This window comes from Rhinoraja longicauda, chromosome 32 (genome assembly GCF_053455715.1).
Source record: "Rhinoraja longicauda isolate Sanriku21f chromosome 32, sRhiLon1.1, whole genome shotgun sequence".
Taxonomy (NCBI): Eukaryota; Metazoa; Chordata; class Chondrichthyes; order Rajiformes; family Arhynchobatidae; genus Rhinoraja; species Rhinoraja longicauda.
In genome coordinates this window covers 15262218-15283119 of record NC_135984.1, presented here as the reverse complement: position 1 = coordinate 15283119, position 20902 = coordinate 15262218, and the positions used below count along the sequence as shown (strand labels likewise).

Genomic DNA, 20902 nt, shown 5'->3' with positions numbered 1-20902 from the left:
GCAGGTGTGCAATTAAGCACAAAAATCTGCAAGCTGCTGTCAAAATTTCCCTGCTTTTTGGGAAGCTGGGCACTAACAGTTTCTCTCCAAGCTCATCCTTTGGAGATTCCATGTTTTAAAAAAATCAAGGCCACAAATCTAAAATACATCTACTGGATATCCACTACAAAGATTTGAAAATATCTGTTAAGGATAAAAACAACAATATGCCAGATTGAAGATTAGATAATAAGCATCAGTGAAAACAGCAGGTCAGACAGTATTCACGGGAGAACAAAACAGAGTCCATTTTTCATTTAAATGGTACTCCATCAGAGCACGGGATCTGAACCAGCTCATTTAAGAACAAGTATGTCAATGCACAGAAAGTTAAACAGAAGTATAGCATAGTTTAAAAAACAGAAAATGGTGAAAACACGCAGCAGGTTAGGCAGGGTTTGTGAAAGGATAAAGAGTCTGATCTGAGATGTTAACTATTTCTTCTCCCATAAATTTTGCCTGACCTACTGAGTATTTCCACCATTTTCTGGATTTATTTTAGATTTCCAGTAGCTGGATTATTATGAAATCAAAATTTTGGGCCCCATATCTGAGGAAGGATGTGTTGGCACTGGAGAAGGTCCAGAGGAGGTTTATGAGAATGATCCCAGGAATGAGTGGGTTAACATATGATGAGCGTTTGACAGCACTGGGCTTCTCCTCGCTGGAGTTTAGAAAGATGAGGGGGGACCTCATTGAAACTTATCCAAATAGTGAAAGGCCTGGATACAGTGGATGTGGAGAGAATGTTTACATTAGTGGGAGAGTCTAGGACCAGAGGTCGTAGCCTCAAAATTTAAGAACCTTCCTTGAGGAAGGAGATGAGGAAGAAATTCTTAAGTCAGAGGGTGGTGAATCTGTGGAGGCCGTCAATTGATATTTTTAAGACAGAGATAGGTAGATTCTTAATTAGTGTGGGTGTCAGGGATAATGGAGAGAAGACACGAGAATGGGGTTAAGAGGGAAAGATAGATCAGCCATGATTGATTGGCGGAGTAGACTTGATGGACCAAATGGCCCAATTCTGCTCCTATCTCTTATGAACATGAAATTTAAAATAATTCTCTTGACTAAAAATTTAACCTGCTTGAAAATATCCAAGGAACAGAGGCACGGGGTCACAAGGACTGAATACATCTCGGCTGTGATACACATTTTGTTTCACTGTCGTGACTACTAAAGAGACCAAAAAAAATTAAGACCCAGAATATCTGAACCTACCTAGATATGTGCCTTAAAATGTTTGATAACATCGACTTGAACTGCACAAGCTGAATCACTATCCAGCTTAATGCAACTAAGTAAATGCGTTATGATAACCAGTTTAAATGCTAACAGAGTTCTGAAATAAAAGTAACTAGTTATCCTGAATTGGTCGTCACCATTCATTATATTCTCTGTAAATGCCTGTCATTCATTGCACAAAATAATCACTATGAGAACTTCCACCAGATGTCAGCATTGTCCATAAACGTTACCCACATGTGATAAATTGGAAAATAAAATTGGTTAGAAATCTGTCCAGCGATAAAGTTAAAACGCAAACTGAAAATAGCAGTCTCAACCACCTATAACAATTTCAAACACCAAATTGTACAAAATAAAATGATCCTGACCTAGATAAATTACTGAACCTGACAAGCTTAGCACAACCAAGCCAAAGCACACATATTTTTTCAAAATACACACTTGACTCAAATCAGACAAATGCAGTTATTCCAACAAGCTCTAATCAGTTAGCCAGGCTCCAATTTGATTTGTATACCAGCTGTGACTGCTGCCAGCGGGGTTTATATGGGGTATGTTCAGGAGAGTTTTCTCAAGCAGTATGTAGAGGCCCTCCACACATGAGAGGGCAACACTGGGTCTACTAGTATTGGGAAGGGCAAGTTAATGAAGTGTTTGTGGAGGTGCCTTTGAGAACAGTGACCACAGTTCGATTAGGTTTAAGATATTTATGGATAGTGACAGAGAGGCCCCACGAGTTAAAATGGTCAACTGGAGTAGGGGCAACTATGAGGGTATGAGAGAAGGTCTCGCTCAAGTTGACTGGAGCAGGTTATTTGAGGGGAGAGGAACATCAGCCAAGTGGGATGTTTTTAAAAGTGTGCTGACAAAAGCTCAGGATATGTACGTCCCTGTTAGAGTGAAGGGCAAACTAGGCAAACGTATGGATGTTTGGCTGATGAGGTCAATTGAGGCATTGGTCAAAAACAAGAAGGATGCATGAGACTTTTTAGGCAGCTGGGATCAAGTGCATCCCTGGAGGAATTTTGGGAATTAAGGAGTAAACTGAAAAAGGAAATCAGAAGGGCAAAAAGGGGCCAGGAGATAGCAATGGTGGGTAGCAATAAGGGGGGAAAGGGTAACTAGAGAGAGAGTGGAACCTCTCAGGAATCAAAGCAGTCACCTGTGCGGAGCTACAGGAGATGGGCAAGGTCCTCAGTGAGTAGTTCTCCTCTGTTTTTACCGAGGAGAAAGACAGTAGGATGGAGGAACTTGGGGCAGTCTCTTTTGGGCTGAGAGTGGTTTTGCAAAGCCTTCATTTAGTTTAACTGTTTTTGACAAGTTGGCGGTGACTACCTTCTTAGGAAACTGCAATTCACGTAGTAAAGGTACACCCACAATTCTGTACAATAAGGAGTTCCCACAAGGTAGAAGATGTTGGCAGCCCCAGAGTAGCCTGCAAATCCATCCCATCAGTCTCCCAAACACTTCTTCATAGCTACAGGCTGCATATAAACCAGGCATTTATAAGCTGGGGAGGATCAGTGAGTAAAAGAATGGTGTGCAATTTGGAAGGAAACTTGAAGGTAGCACAGTTTCCAGTTGTCTCTTGCCCTTGTCTTCAGGATGATCAAACTCATAGGTTTGGGAAGCAATGACAGAGCAGACTTAATGAGTCACTGCTGTGCATGCTTCATCATTTTCTTATCAAATATGTGCAAAGTAATGGAAGGTGTTGTGGACAATGGTATCATGCAGCTAATAAAGTTGTTCATACCAATCTGTGGGAAGCGTCAGAAACTTTTTCTGGTTTGGGGTGATATATGGCAATGACTTATTCGAGCAATATAGGTGCAAGGTGACAGCCATGTGAAATAATAATGCAAACAACCTCACCTTGATATTTAATGATATTACCAACAACCAAATTAAACCATAAAACTCCCACTGTGTGGCGGTAGACAATAAAACAAATCATGGGAGGCGGTGACTAGATTGATACCAATCATTCACTTCCTACAATACCGGCATACTGTGGCAGCTATGTATATCATTTATAAATGCACCACAGCAATTCGCCCGCCAAGGCTTTCTTGACAAAAATTTTCATCTGGATAACAAAGGTGCAGATGCCAGGAGGTGACTGCACAAGCAAGTTCATCCTCACTTCCTATTAGAACGTATAACTTCTTTGTTCCCACAACTGATCCACCTTTTATGTAAGGGCTACTAAAATGTCCTCTTTACTTGAAAATGAAAATTTTCTTTTCATGATCATCATTGGTCCAACATATTTTCTATTGTAACAAAAACAGATGGCTGGAGGAACTCAGCAGGTCAAGCAGCATCAGGGAGGGAAAGAACCTATGGACCACCAATTCAATAATTGTTTTACTTGGGCTGATGACTCTTGCGTGGATCATTAGGAGAAAACCTAAGTTGACCCTGAGTTGAGTTGACCCTGCATCAAGGCTCCCTTTGCCTCCACAAATGCTGCTTGACCCGCTGCGTTCCTCCAGTTGTTTGTTTCTTTGCTCCAGATTCAAGCATATTTTGCTTCGCTATTATATATTATGCATTTTTCATGACCTCAGTGTCAATATCTAGATGAAAGATTAAACGGATGTAATCAAAAACGTACAATTCAGCAAATAAAGTTTTCTCCTAATAATCCACGTAACTGTCATCACCCCAAGTAAAACAATTACTGAATTTGTGGTCCATAGGTTCTTTATGTGCAAACAATAATAGTGAACGTGTTTTCCTGTGTAAAATTAGCACTAACGGGCTTTTTTCACAAGCTTTGGAAGTACAAAATAAAAACAAAAAACTGTAAATACTCAACAGGTCAGAAGGTATCTGCCAAGGAATAAACTCAGTTAACATTTTAGGGCATTGACCTTTGCTCAGAATCTTAGCGTTCTTAGTATCTGCAATCTTTACTGTTACTTGGGAAGTACCTGTTGCACAAGTTGGCAGATGCATTCTCGTACTTTAGGAAGCAGATGTACAAATCTAGTGTACTGATGCGCAGTGCAAAGATAATGCAGGCGTGCACAACCATTCACAACATCAGACTATACAGATGTGAAAGATATACCCAAAGACTTTAGACTTAAGAGTTACATAATGGAAACAGACCCTTCTAAGTCCATGCTGACCAGCAATCACCCCCATACACTAGCACTAGGGACAATTTACAATTTTACAGAAGCCAATTAATTTACAAACCCATACATCTTTGGAGTGTGGGAGGAAACCGGAGCACCCGGAAAAAACCTATGCTGTCACAGGGAGAACGTACAAACTCTGTATAGACAGCACTAAGAGTCAGGATCAAACCCAGGTCTTTGTAAGGCAGCAACTCTACAGCTGCACCACTGTGCCGCCCCAAGTTGCAGAAACAAGATTACCAAGGATAATTGAAATGAACCAAGTTGAATGCTTTTTAAATGAATTTTGATAGCCTGATATGCCATTTTTCTTCATTAGTTTTTCCTTACTTTTTATCACTTTGACGATATCTGTTTATTTTATTGCAATAAACAGATTTATTGTTGGGGAACTGATACAACTCGGTATCAAAATTTGGAATTTCTCTCTTATTTCTAAAGCACTGTCAAAGGTGCAAACTGAACTTGTATCCATGGATCAATTTTCAATAACATCTATTATCTATAAGCCCAAGTAGGCAAAGTGGCATCCAGCTCTCAATTCCATGGAAGTTTACAATTGCAACAAAGCTCAGGAAGCTTAGCACCATTGAAAACATAGTAGTCTCATTAAACAGCAAATTATTCATTAGCCTAAACCAAATGCACATTTATATTTCTGGCATGAAAATATATTGGTATTACCAAGTTAAAATCCTAGAACTGCGTTACTAACAACTATCTAAGAGCACCTTTACCATCATACATTCAAACAGAATGCCAACATCCTCACAAGAACAACTAGGGATGAACAACAATATACTGGCATTTCTTATTAATATCCCAAGAATAAAGAAAGAATTTGAAAAAAGCTAAACAGTTCGACTAAACAGTGTGAATTTGCCATTATATTTCTCCCATGCAAAAGAGACTTCTTGAAGAGACCAGTGACATTATTCTGACATAATTATCCATTCTGACGTAATGTATCCATATTACAGCATTGAGAGCTTCATGTTGCTTAGCGTAAATATTACCAACATTCTGTTGTGGACCAACCACATTAATGCAACAGGCAAGAAGGCACACCAATGCCTCTACTTTCTCAAGAGAGTGGGGAAATTTGGCATGTTTCCAATGACTCTTCCAAACTTCTACAGATACACCATAGAAAACTTACTATTGGGTTGCACTGCAGCAGGCATTTGGGAACCGCTCTTCTCAAGACCACAAAAATGACAGAGAGTTATAGATGCAGCCCAGTCCTTCACAGAGACCAGACTTCCCACCACTGACTATCTATACTTCACGCTGCTTGGGAAAGCACCCAATAAAATCAAAGACCCTTCCCAACCTGGTCATTCCTTCTTCTCCCTGCTCCCGTTGAGCAAAAGGTACAGAAGCCTGAAAGCAAACTAATGATCAGCTTCTTTCCCTGTTATCAGGTTTCTGAACAGTCCAATAAGCGGAGGTACAATCAATTCTCCTCTACTTCGTTAAGGGTATTGGACTTTGTCTCTGAAACTATTGCACTATAATGCAGAAAATTATATTCTGCCCCCATGGCTTTCTCCTCACTCTACCTACTGTATTTGAGTTTGACGATTGTGTGGTATGTATAGTATCTAATTTGATTGGATGGCATGAGAAAAAACAAAGCTTTTCACTATACCTCAGTACAGTCGACTATAATAAACCTAAACGTAAAAACATCTGCCAACCAAATAAATATCAATTTAATTTTATGGCAGTACAATACCAATGAACATTTAAGTGTGATTTAATTTCTATCACAAAGATTCCATATAGCTTCCAAAATATAACACTAGTATCTATCAAATATTTAATTTTTACTTTAATTCAAACGTAAGATACAATGGGGTCAAAAACACCAACCTTCTGAACTTAGAAGCACACTCACTGCTTTTGAAGCTGGAATATTCATATCTGCAACCCGAGTCTAATGTTCCACACTAAATATTAAGCACCACTTACCCAACTTCAACAAGATGCAGCATCCATGTTACCAGATAATTAAAGTAGAAGAATGTTTTTCTCAGAAAATTAAGAAGTGGCCCTCGTTGATAGAGAGTGCACTTAGAGATGGATTTAAAACTCTAACTAGAAAAATAATTTACATGTGTCAAGAAAAAAGTTAAGAGTTGACTACAGAACATTTTTGGATATAGTTGCAGACACACAATGGAAATTCGGTTATCAATTCCCATTGCTCAATTTTTCAAAAGAAATACATTTGCATGTGCCAAAAAATCTGCTAGGACTCTGATGATACTCCAGAATTTTAAGTTACTGATGCAATGCAGCAGTACATGTGAATTAATTGCAACACAGAGTTTTGATGGAAGTGGTTAAAGGCTCGGTGTTAAAACACATCTTTTTTTAAAGCAAAACATTACAGATAGTTTTTTTTAAGCCAGTAGTATGTTCAAAAATAATAATGTAGAGTATTAATCTATTTAAAGAACAGTTTCGTTTAGTTTTTTAGTTTAGAGATACAGTGCGGAAACAGGCCCTTTCGGCCGACCAGCGATCCCTGCACATTAACACTATCCTATAATTAGCTAATTGGCTAATTACCAAGCCAATTAACCTACATACCTGTATGTCTTTGGAGTGTGGGAGAAAACCAAAGATTTCGGAGAAAACCCACGCAAAGTCTTGGAATGGTTTCAATATAATGAAATGGAAAGGAATGGAATACTTTATTGTCACATGTGACTAGGCACAGTGAAATTCTTTGCTTGCATACCCAATGTATACATGCATTTATGCCATTTTTATATTAATCAACATTTCGAACCTTTCAAGAAGCATTAGTAGCATGCAGTGCATCATGCAAAAAGGTCTAGACGTTGTAAATAGATTCATAGTCAGAACAATAATAACTCTTTTTCCACATAACTTTGCTTTTAGTGCAGGTGATAACCTCCAAATTTCAACTAAAATTTAGCTTAAACTTTCACTCATGATTTATACATTAAGTTTAAGGACTTTTAGCTTTGCACCAACAATACAAATTTAGTGTGTGAATTCATCATTGGAAACAAGCAACAAAAACTAAACCAGATTTGTAATTCAAACTTCACACCTTGCCAACAGTAGAAACACAACATTCAATGCCAAACCATTCAATGTCCTAAACTCAAAAGCAATCTTTCGGTTGTGAAAATAGGCTGGCAGCTCTTCTTCAATGAGTACAATGGGCCAAATAGATATCTTGCACTATAAATTTTTCATAATTCAAGAATACTTTCAGCAAACCTGATTCAAAGTATCAGTTAACTTACATAAGCAAAATCAGTATTTAGAGCAACCAATTAGATTTGGTGGTCCAAACAAATGGTCCAATTAGATTTAGATTTTTAGATTTAGATTTTTTTTTGTTAGATTTAGAGATCTTTTGAATCCATTACATAAAAGTTGCGAAAATGCATCAATGATTAAGATCAATGTTAATTCTATTTATTCCACATCACAACTCTGTGCAGTGGTAAGTGGAGGCTTACCCTAACACACCCAGATGCTGAAATTGTTCTTTTCAGCAAATTCTATAAAATTCTAGGTAATTTGAAAGTCTTTATATTATTTTAACTGAGATACCTTTCCAAAATTACAACCACATCCAAAATTATTCAAATTAAGGATATAAGTATAGCTATGGTACAATTTGGATGACACATATTTAACCATATTGAATATAGTATGCACATCACATTAGATCAAACATTTATTGAGCAAATTCTTTGCCGGAAGGAAGTTTTCTTTCCAATTCTCATTCGATTGGTAGATGTCAACACCTGGCTGTTACGAGAAATATTAAAAGCTACACAGAGAGGTGAATACGTTTCTGATGCAGCAGTTAAGGAATTGGCACGGAAGATGAGTGGAAATTTTACTCTATATCCGGTTCATGATCTTAGATTGCTCATGCAAACTGAAAAATTGTCCACTCATCACCACTGGCTTCTGCAAACATTCATCTACATTTTGGGGGAGGGGGGAATTAGAAGAATATAACGACAAACCCTCTGTGAATAAGCTAGCATTTGTTTCATATTACAATAGAAAGCACAATCATATCATTTGCTTGGCTGGATTTTGTAAATGCTGAGACTAGTGGAGCATGAAAAATGTGGAAAGGAATCCCTCCTAAAAAAATATTACTGAAGGGGAAGAACCATTTGCTTCCTTCAAAATATCAAGAAATTCAGAAGCTATTCTGGGATGCTATAAAAATGAATATATCTCGCCTTAATTAGCTACTTTATGCATCACTTGCAGCCAAATGCTACTGCGTTTGTTTTCAAAAGCCAAGTAGATAACCAAATCAGATAACTAACATGGCGTGAAGATGTGTGCATGAGTAAATATCCCCCACTCAAGAAAGCTACTTTCTAAAATGCAGGACATGGTGTGCTGCCTCTCGCATTCCATCTAAAATGTTGAACAAAACCATGATTCTGATCCTTAACAAAGCTCCCATACAGTGAAATCTAATTATTAAAATGGATTGATACTCATGTTAGAGAAAAAAACTATTAGATGTTATGCAACGAACTGAAATCAGCTACTCGTCGTAACAAAAACTTCTATGATATACAGGATGGCCCCCTACTGTCCCATTCCTGATGCAATACACTATTGTAATTTCAGTTGCAAATAAAGCCGTTCCCAAAATCTATTTACTGTTTTAAACTGCTTTAGAGCATTTGGAAGCAGTGTGTCCGTTGACTGGAGATATCTAAAGGTTACCCATTGTTGTCTGAAACACAGGAACCAAGAGCTCGAGGTTTATTCTTTATTCCCTCTTGAGAGCAAGCACAGGATGGGAGTTAACATGATTTTACCTAACCACCAGTCAAAAGTCATTATATATCATTTACATTATATTTCATTACGTGAAAACTTTATTTTTGACATTTCTGCTTTCTGGAAAGATTTTGCTGCCAATTGAATACATTGGACATCAACTAGGTACAAAAGTTAAATGATCACATATATTAACTTCAATCAGGAAGTAGAAATGTGAATACTATATTTGTTGAATGTGTTGAAATGCAAATACATTGCAGAGATCAAATTCATGACACCATTTACATTTAACTATATGATATAACTGTTGAGAAGGTATACTGAATTTTCAGACAGATGTGTGCAAATTTACCAGCATAAATTTGAGTTACCAGATACTCAGACCTGGGTCGATCTAAGTTCTTCTCTAGCAAAAGATACAAGGAAATGGTGAACACCAGAAATAAATCAATGCCACAACTGTTAAATTCAAAGTAATGCAGTTACTAGAAATCTGAACTAAAGGATTATACTGGAAATTCCAACTAGGCCAAGCACAGTTTCTGTGGCAAGTGAAAAGTTAGCATTAATCTCAGGAAGGGAAGGTCAAGGGACCATGCAGCTGTCTTCATCAGCAGGACGACAGTGGAAAGAGTCAATAGTTTCAGGTTCCAGAGCATACACGTCTCTGATAATGTCCTGGGTCCTGCACATTGATGCAATTACAAAGAAAGCTGTCCTATGCCTCGACTTACTCAGATGTATGTGATGATTTGGCATGTCGTTGAATATCTATATACTAAAACTCTCGTTTGTTTGTTTGTTTGTTTGTTCCTGAACTGCAGCCAAAACGGTACACGATAGTGTGACAATTTTAGGTCCACCTTACTCACCGTCATCCCTTTGGTGCTAATTGAAGGTGTTTCATTGAAATCGCTGTTATATTTTTAAAGTTATTCATATTTTTAAGTTTAAATCTATCTCCTAGGGAAGGAGGGGGGAGGGGGATGGAGGGAGGGGGGGGAGGGAAGGGGAAGGAGGGAGGATAAGGGGGGGTTGAGGGGGATGGAGTGGGGGAGGGGAAGGGGAGGAGGGGAGGAGAGGGGGAGGGAGTGGGTGGGGAGAGGGGAAGGGGGAGGGAAGTGGGGAGGGGGATGGGAGGGAGGGGGAGGGGGAGAGGAGAGGGCGCTGCACCAATACAGGAGAGGTTTGGGCCCAGCGGGTCCACTTGGTCTAGTTCTTGTTATATTTCTATGGGTGTAGGGCATACTGACTGATTTCATTTGTATTTCGAATGCACAGGAATGAAGGAGACTGCAGAAAGTGATGGACATTGCTCAGTCCATCATGGGCATTAATCTGCCTGCTGTCTATCACTATTTTGGATAGACATTCTTACTCTCTATTTTACTCATTTTCCCACTCATTATCTTTCCTACTCATTATTCTGTTAACTGGTTTATCATGTTACAAGGTAAAATGCAAATAACCTTTTACAGTTGACACCAAAGATATGAAAATTGACTTGTGGTGACAGAGTTTGATTTTCTACATCTATAACAGATTTCGGGTAATTTACATTTATTTAAAGCTTAAAAGCAAGGTAAACAATTCTTCTACGTTTATTAAATCGAAGAAGTTTGGTAGTATAGATTAAATCATCTTTTGCAAATGTCTTTAGGAAATACATGAACACAGACAATGTGCCAACTGATTAAATGGTTTGGCCTGAATTTGATTGAATGGGTGAGTGCAAAATTACCCATAAGTTAGCTGTTAAACCTGGTGAATTGTTCAATGTGTTGAGTCAATTGACTTTGATTGGAGCTGCAATTTATCTGAGATATAGTAGATATGGGCCAAACGCAGACAGGTGGGACTAGTGTTGATGGGCTTGTTGGTCAACGTGGGCCAAAGTACCTGTCTCCTTGCTGTATGACTCGGGCTCTATTACAGACTGATAACATTTCATGAGAACTACCAAGTTTTAACAACAACCTGAAAGTCTAATGCTGTTGATTTCCATACTGAATTTTGAGTGCTGTAACATATCAAGTCAGAGAATGAGGTGCTGTTCCTCAAGCTTACATTGGAATACTGTAGGACGTCAAAAATAAAAAGATCACAGTGGGAATTGGGTAGCGAAATAAAGGGATCAAGATTAGGGCCATCTTGCAAACTGTGCAGACATGCTCTGCAAAGCAGCTGAGGGATCTGTGTGTGTTTTTTTGCAGTTCAAAAGAAGGAGATCACGCTGTGGGAAGTAAATTTGTTCACTCCACTCCTTCCTCGTCTGGTAATTTTTGTTAGTACGGATGAAAGATCATTGACCTGCAATGTTAACACTGTTGTTCTCAAGCAGAAATGGTTTCTGACTACTGAGTAGTTCCAAGAATGAATGGTTTTAAGAATCATGCAGCACAGAAATAGACTCTTCTACCCACCACGCCCATCTTTACAAATCCCATTCACCAGCACTTGATCCATAGTTTTCCTTGGCAAATCAAGTACTTGTCCAGATACTTATTAAATGTATGAGAGTACTTGTCTCCAGCATCTTCTCAGTCTATGCATTCCAGAAAGCAAACTTAGCCTTGGTGAACTCCCCCACTAATCACACCTCTTACTCAACGTAAACCTGTGCCCTCTGATTTTAGATGTTTCCATTATGGGGAAAAGTTTCTCACTATCAATCTATCTCACTATCTATGCCCTAGTCCACTCCAAGAAAAAAAACCTCAGCTGATCCAGTCTCACCTCCTCACCAATTCTATCCCAGCAACATCCTGGTAAATCTCTTTTGCACCTTCACCTAGCAATTCCTGATACTAACCACAGTTGATCTTCAATTAGTCACTTTTGTCGGAAAATGTCCAAAAAAAGGCAGAATTGCATGCTGGCAATTTTAATCTGAAACCATAAGCATCTCTATAGTATGTCATTGATGGAGATCTTTCACTGGTAAATGTAACTTTGTGGCTGCAAGGAAGGCAGTTTTGTTTTATCATGGTTCATCTGCATCAGCCTACACTAAAAATATATTAACAATGTCCCTGATCTATGTGCTTTTATCGTGCATTTTGAATTAAAACGTAAACTGTAAAAATTGACTTTATATTTGTTTTCAATGTTAAAGTACATTAGTGTAGGAACTCATCCTTGTGTTAAAATACATTTTGGTGCTGAATGATTAGATGGAGTCAACTGCTACTTTAATTGAACATTTTTAACTATTAATTAACTTATTGCTTATGTTAAGAATACTTCTGGTATTAAGAATATAGTTTCTAACCTATCAATGAATATAAAAACGCCAATTAGCTTCACATTGTAACAAAAACAATACAACATCTTAAGGCCAATGCAGTCTGCATTGTTATTTCAAATGGAATTTAATATGCCCACTGAGATCAATGTAAGTGATATCTATTACAGGAGCTTTCGAATGCACAGCAAGAAAGCTCTAGTGACAGACTCGAAGACGAGGACACTATTTTGTCAGTAATGTTGGCAACAGGAGAGTAACTGAGCCAAACACAGTATTCGGAATTAGTTACTCCAGCATTTTTTCTATCTCCGGTGTAACCCAGCACCTGCAGTTCCTGCACATTCTGAATTAGGTATTAGTTTTGTTTCCATCTGGGAAATTTAAACTCTGCACTTACTAGATAAATTATTCATAAAAGGAGATAGTGTAAAGAGACAGTTTAAATAAACATTATTTAGTTTTAGCAGACACTGCAGGCTCTGGCATTATGCATTATTTTCTGCAACAGAAATAAAAGCAGCTTTTATTACACACTTCACCAAAATGTCGTTAACATAGGTCTACTTCCACCAGATTTATATTTATGACTCTAGATAAGATAATACACAATATTTTATTGTAACAGACTTGCTTGCTGTTAGTGAATACTGTATTAGATTTTCACTTCACTCTTTGCCACATACACATCAGCAGTCTGTAATAAAACAGCAGCACCAGCAGTTGGGGATAGTGATCCTGTCCACCTAAGTGCAATAATATGCCTGAAAAGGAAAGGAGAAAAATGGTGCAATGTCAATCATCACCTAACAGTATTCATGAGACACAGGCCAGAAATATCCTGACTAGCTGGCGGATGGAGAGCAGACAGCTTCATTGGCAGTGATTTGAAATTTGAGCTGCTGCCTCACAAATTTGTAAACAAAGTACAAGAAAAAAAGCCTCTGCATGTTTTCTCCAATGCTCCTTGGTTTACTATTTCCCAGGTTGATTCTTCTCATATCTTTGTGCCACAGGTTTATTTAGACTGCACTCAATATTCCTGGATTATGCCAACAAACAAAACACATAAGCTTACTCGGTTCTTTTTCATTAAAATTTTTTATTCATGCATTAACCTTTGTTGTTCATTTTCCCAATTATATACTATTTTTAGACTTTTCTTGTCCATATAAAATTATTTCCCTTCAAATTATTTTCTTTCTTCCCATTATGTTTCCAATATATGTTGACATATAATTCATTTCACAAATCGTCTTTGTATCTTTGCAAAATCATACCTTTGCATTTCAGTCCCAAATAAACTATTCATAAACAAGATCATAATTTAATGTAGCAGTAATATTATACTATATAACCCCATCGCACTTCCTTTATTATGTGCTCACCTTCATCCACTACACTTTTGACTGATGTTCATTTTGTTAAAGATCTAGCATCATAAACAATATTCCAGACAATTCGTAGTAAATGGCTTCAAGAAAGAAACTCAATCATTTATGTATAAGAAAATAACTGCAGATGCTGGTACAAATCGAAGGTGTTTATTCACCAAAATGCTGGAATAACTCAGCAGGTCAGGCAGCATCTCGGGAGAGAAGGAATGGGTGACGTTTCGGGTCGAGACCCTTCTTCAATCATTCATGTTATGCTTTGTTTTCACCAACCACTTTAGTGCTTGTGTAGGAGCCATTTTGTGTTTATTAGCTTTCTTAGCCTATTATTATATTACTTTGTATCCTGCTGTATTATTTTTGGATGCCGAGGTTAATACTATGCTTACGTATATGTACTGGGAGGTACCATGGTCGGAGTCAGATTTTGAGTATAACTTGCCCAGCACTGACGTAATGCTTCAGTGTGACTTGCCAAGAACCTGCTTATATAAGGTTAGCAGGCCATACAAGTCAAACCTACTAAAACATAACGTTTTAGTCAGTAACAAGATACAAAGGAGTGCCGGTGGAAACTACATTCTTATTACAAACAAACAAGTTAATGACCTAAGATATATTAATCTGTTTTGTATTTTACTTCAATAAACGACTAACGGCCACGTTGTGAAGGATCTCTTTGTTGTTGTAATTTGAGTCAAGAACCACCGCTCCCACTCCTTCGTCAAACGGTAAACTTTGGGGCTTTATAAGGAAGCATAAAGCTGGCCGCTACAAGGGTAAGAACTTATCTTTGCCAGAGCGCATTGTAAGAAATTATCTTCCTGAGCGATAAGCTGTAAGTGCTTGCTCAACCGGAGAATTCATCAAGAGCTATCCTCAGTGAGAGAAGATAAAGTAAATCCGTATCCAAGAGTCATTTAAAAGGAACTGGCTCCAGGAGTGGGGTTCAAGCTTGTGTAGCGGAAGACAAAAAATAGGATTGTTTTATCGCAAAAGCTTTGAAGCCAGAAACAGCCAGAGTCACTGTCGATTTCGGAGAAAGGAAAACTTCGAAAGCCAGTTCATTGCAGTAAGCTTCAGAAGTTTCTGTTTTTCAGAAGTTGTAAAAGAAAACTATGACTGAAAAATGTTGAGAACAAAGAAATGATCTTGAGCAACACTAGTTATCAGCTTTGTTTTTGAATTCCAAAGATATGACTTCACGTCAATACGTTTTAAAGAGATATTGACGTAAGTATGCTTGTACATAAATCTGATATTCGGCCAGAAGGTGGCGTCATCAGAATGGATTACCAAAGGGAAAATTATTTTTCTTCAAAAAGGTGGATCTTCAAAGTTCTCTTATTCTTGGAGTGGGTTGCCTCCCTGAAAAGCCAGCATGAGATTGAAGAAGAGGAAAAACAGAAAAACTCAAGATATAAACAAGCTACCTAGTTAATAGAAATGATGAAAGAGAACATGGAATCAGGTGAAAATGTAAATGGAGAACAATCTAACCTGATTCAATTAATAAAGGAAGCACTGGTAAAGTTACCACTGCCTGAAGATGAGCTCGAAAAGCAAAATCAGTGGATTCACCAAACAGTGGAAACTTTTATCGGGTTTGCACAAGGTACTAAGGATGGTCATCAAACTGCACACTCCAGTGCTGAGAGTGCTACACAACAGAGTCGTGTAAACCTAGACATCATTATAGTAGATTAGATGCCAATATATAACGCATACTTTTTTGATTATGTATGAAATTTTTATGGCTCCTTTTAATGTTTATTAGTCATTGTTGCGTTAAACTTATAACAATTAGGGGCCGGTGTGTAGGAGCCATTTTGCGTTTATTAGCTATCTTAGCATATTTTATTAAATTACTTTGTATCCTGCTGTATTAATTTTGGACACCAAGAGGTTAATACTATGCTTACGTATATGGACTGAGAGGTACCATGAGCGAAGTCAAATTTGAGTCTAATTTGCCCAGCCCTGACGTGATGCTTCAGTGTGACATGCCAAGAACCTGCTGATATAAGGTTAGCAGGCCATACAAGTCAAGCCTACTAAAACATAGCGTTTTAGTCAGTAACAGGATACAAAGGTCCAGGATGCAGTGTCAGTCAGAAACTAAGTTCTTATTACAAACAAACAAGTTAACAACGGGAGGTATACTAATCTGTTTTGTATTTTGCTTCAATAAACAACCAACTAACGGCCACGTCGTGAAGATCTCTTTGTTGTTGTTTTTTGAGTCAAGAACCACCCACTCCCATTTCTTCATCAAACGGTAAGCTTTGGGGCTTTATAAGGAAGCATAAAGCTGGCCGCTACAGCTAGTCATAATTACTGAACTTCAATTTACAGCTCTGTCAATATTATTTAAAGATTTATCAGCATAAAATGGTGTTCAGGACAGTAAATGGTGTTCTTGTATTTACTAGATAATTTCTTTGAAAAAAAGAAATTAATAAGTAAAATAGAGCGTCTGGCTTAGTCATTTTCTCGATCTCTCAGGCAGATACACACATACAGCAGTAGCACATTTACATTGCTTCACCAGAAACGCAGGTTCGATCCTGACTGTGGTTGCTGTCTGCATGGAGTTTGCACGTTCTCCCTGTGACCGAATGGATTTTCTACGGGTGTTCCAGTTCCCTCCCACATTCTAAAGACGTACAGATTTGTAGGTTAATTGGTTTCTCTAAATTGCCCCTGTGAGTAGAATGCTAAACTTGGATAACATTGAATTAGCTCACAGTGCGGACTCTCTGAGCTGAAGGGCCTATTTCCACGCTGTGTCTCTAAATTAAACTAAAGTCCCAGCATATCTAACCTTTCCCCACAACCCAAGCATGCAACCCCAGGTATCATCCCAATGAATCTCTTCTGCTGCCTTTCCAACTTAATAATATCCTTCTTGTAGCTAGGCGGCCAGAAAACACACAGTACTTCAAGTGTGCGTCACCAATAATTTGTACAACTGCATTATGATATAGCTTTTGTACTCAATATCTGTCCCATTGCAGGCGAGCATGCCAAATGCCTTGTCCATTGAGCTTGCCCCTCTCAGGGAACAATCGCCTGCATTCCCAGATCACCCTATTATTTTTACAGCTATCTGCTCATCTATTTCTGCTGACTATCAAAAGCCTACAATATGTCCCATCAAAGTGATCATTCCCTTCCTATTTCTAGGTTATTTCCCTATAGTCTCCCTGGGGCTCCCCAAGACTGTAGTTATGTTCTCCCTAATCAAAAAGGTGTTCCACGTGATTAAAAATGTATTCTTCCCACTCCCAGCCCTAACCTGCAATTTCTATCACACCGATAGTATCTGTGCAAAACTAAGTTGCCCGATCTGCCCTTCAACCATGTTTCTGACAGAAAATGTGATATAATTTAATATCCGGACATATTCTGTCAGCTACAATATCCCAATCCCCCAAGCCAATTCACAAGCTGAATTCGTCTTCTGTACCTGTTAAGCCTTCAGCTATATTCTCTTTAAAACAAAGTACATTGTCTCATCCTTCAAACAGATTTGCAAAGCACATTTGCACAGCTTGAAATCTGATCTAGTAGATTGAAAGTAACGATATTTATATATATCATAAATATATATTATATATTATATATAAATATGAAATATATATATATATAATACATTTAAAATATTATCATATGTTATTTATGCTTACATCTGCATTAAATTTGCTTCACAGAAAACTTTCTTCTGGACTTAGATTTATCCCATTCATCCCCCAAAGGTGAAAACTAACAATGAAAAGGATAATAGTTTTTAGCACATTTAAGAAAACTAAGGCAAACCTACAGTTTGATATGATTAAAATGAAAACATCAGCAGATGTTTTCTTTCTGTAAAAGGAAAAATAGCAGTTGCATTACCTGTATTCAGTAGAAGCATGCATCGCTCACACGCTCCCGACTGTATGGGAGTTCTAGCAAGATGAGATGGCACTATAATACTGGAAAGGGTAACCATAGTAGTTTAAGTATTAAACTTGAAAGGCACTACTTATTAACTCAAGTCCAAAAACTGCACTCAATCAGGAGTCCCACATTCCTCTTAATCACAAGGACTTTAAATTATATTGTATAAACTAAATCTTTTTATAACTGTTATTGTGCGTAAGGGATCAAAGATGAGAAAAAAGGTAAGTTAAAGTTAATGTTTGATAGGATAATGTTCTATTAATATCAGGTTGTGTGCACATCCCATGAAATTCTGTGAGACTATAAACCTAGGAACTTTACAAAGTACTGAAGTTTCCTTTACGGACCGATTCTTTTGTTAAATTCTTCAAGTTTTTAATATGCATTTTTGAAAAAAATGCCAAGCAGCAGCTTGATTACACATTGAATGAATTTATTGCAACTAGTGTATGATGACATACCACATTTCTTAATGCTATCAAAATATATGCAAAATTAACTTCCTTTTTATAATATTTATTATGCTTCTTATGAAATAACATTATCAAAATAAATGATTTTAAAAGAGGCAATGTGATAATGCTGGGTATCTTGTGGGTAAAAATAGTCTCTACTGTGATCTGTAATGGAAACCTTTCATTCTATAATCTGGAAGATTGCAGCAATAAAGACTTTCTCCAGTACTTTAAGGTACATTTTAATAACAACAGTCTTTACTTGTATCATCACTTTAACTTAACAAAATGCCAAACTCACTTTACTGATACGTTAAAGGAGGCTTCATCATCATACCACATGGAGATATTGAAGCAAATATTAAAACCCTGGTCAAACCAGTGAGTTTGAGGGAGTCCATTTGAAACAAAAGTGGAAAAGAGAGATAGACAGCAGGATTTAATGAGAATTCCGGTCCTTAAGGTTTGACAAATGAAATCACAACTACCATTAGTGAAGTAATTATATTCAGGGATGATGAAGACTTGGTCCAGAATTAGAAGAATGACATTATCCGACAGTATACTTGAATTTCAAAGATAGGATGTGACAAGATCATGCAGGGCCTTCAACGTAAAAGTTTTAAGACTCTTAATTAGTAGCCACCAAAGATCAGCAACCAAGGATAAATGGCATTGGAGCCAGTTACGACACTGATAGACATGCTTTAGATTATCTTGTTTTTTTGGACAAGCCAGTGGCCTATTTTAGTAAGATGAATAAGCTGAGAGTGATTATTGGAATAGTACACTGGTATACTAAGTGTTGCACAAAAATGATTGTATTTCCTATCATTCCACACATTGAATTCAAGGCCATCAGATGGAAGGGACTAAATAAAGAATGACGTTTTTTCCACTGAGGTGAATGGCACAAAATCAGATGGAAGCACTGCTTCTTCACAGCTCCAGTGACTCGGGTTCAATCCAAATCCCTGGTGCTATCTGGTGGAGGTGATGGTGGAGTCTGCATGTTCTTTCTGTGACAGCATGGGGTTGCTCCAAAATCCAAAGATGTACTGGCTCATAAATTAATTGGCTACAGTAAATTGCCTGCACTGTAAGAATAGTGGGTGGTAGGAGAATAGAGATGGGCATGGGAGGGAGAAAAGGTTAGAGGGAAACAAGTGGGAGAAAGGGATTAATAAAAGTTTTCTGGCAACCAACATTGACTTCATGGGCTGAATGGCCATCTTTTTTGTTGTTATGTACCAGAATATTAAAGAAAGCTTTCTGCCTCACTCACCTCTAGTTAAATTATATTATAACGTTCAACCATTACATTCCCAACCTCACTCTCTTGGGAAAGAGTGATGATTTGATCAGAGACCAAAGTCTATAAAGGTGAAAATTTTATTTTTTTTTGTTCCTAAATAGAACATGATATAAATGAACATATATTTAATTGTGCATTAGACAACATTTCCTCTTTTATATGGATATAAATAACTACACATGGAATTTAGAAGTGTCATCACGACCCTTTGCTCAGTCCACATCCTATGCCATTTCCCATTCATTGAAATTAATAAAGGAGGAAATTGTGCCTCTTTGATCAATATGAACTGTATAATTCATATTATTAATTAGCAAAAAAACAATGATGTTACACATTCTTGAATCTTGGGCTTCCTTCCACATTTGAAACGGTGTGCATATAATTATGTAATTTCCCTCCCCAGTTTTTGTGCAGGCAGTTATTTACACCTAGCAAACAAAACTGAAAGACCCGTCCAATGGAATGTAACTTCAGGGATGACATCAGGCCAACAATGACTACACCGACACTCGCAATTGAGTAAACTCACATAATGTTGTTTATTTATAGTGACAAGAAAATCCAGGTCTGAGTCGAGGTGCTTTCCCTCATCGCCAGGCACATGTGAAGAGGCACTGGTGATCTCGGGCTCGGGCTCAGTCCAATTGTGGTCTCGAAGGAGGAGGCCGGTGATTTCAGGCTTATTCCTGCAGTTCACTCTTGTCTCGAGAGGAGGCACTCGCGGTCTCAGACTTATCCTGATGGCTCAGTCTTTATCTCTATGTGCGCATTGTATCCGAGATATCTTTTTATAACTGGTGAAGAACATAGAGCAATAGGGCATTCTATTTTACTAAAGGGGGCGTGGCTGCGTTCTGCAGCTGCGGCTCACCGGCAGTCTCTCTGTCTTTTTTTTTGTTTTTGTCTTTTGTTATCGTTTAAATGTATGTTTTGATTTATTTTTAGCTCTGTATATGTGGGGGGTGGTGGGGGGGTGGGGGAAACCTTTTCTAATCTCCTCCTCAACGGAGATGCGACCTTTACCGTGTCGTATCTCCGTTCGCACTACGGCCTAACACCATGGAGTCGACGGCCTCCAGCTGGGATCGACCTTGAAGACTCCGATCGCAGGGCCTGGACTTACCATCTCGGAGGCTTCGGCCGTGGGCCCTGCAGACCGCAACATCGGGAGTTCGCAGGTCCCTGGCTGGCGACTGGCTTTCGGGAGCTCCAGCCGTAGCAGCTTCGACCGCCCCGGAGCGCGAGGTTTGATCGACCCGCTCGCAGGGCCTTCATCGCCCTGCGTGGCCTGGCCG

General features: G+C 38.2%; 1 protein-coding gene across 13 annotated transcripts in view; it reads right to left on the bottom strand.

Moving 5' to 3' along the window:
* Nucleotides 1-20902, bottom strand: part of LOC144608748 (protein Aster-B-like) — a 395300-nt gene that overhangs the window by 241787 nt on the left and 132611 nt on the right. The gene's annotated exons all lie outside the window — the stretch shown is intronic.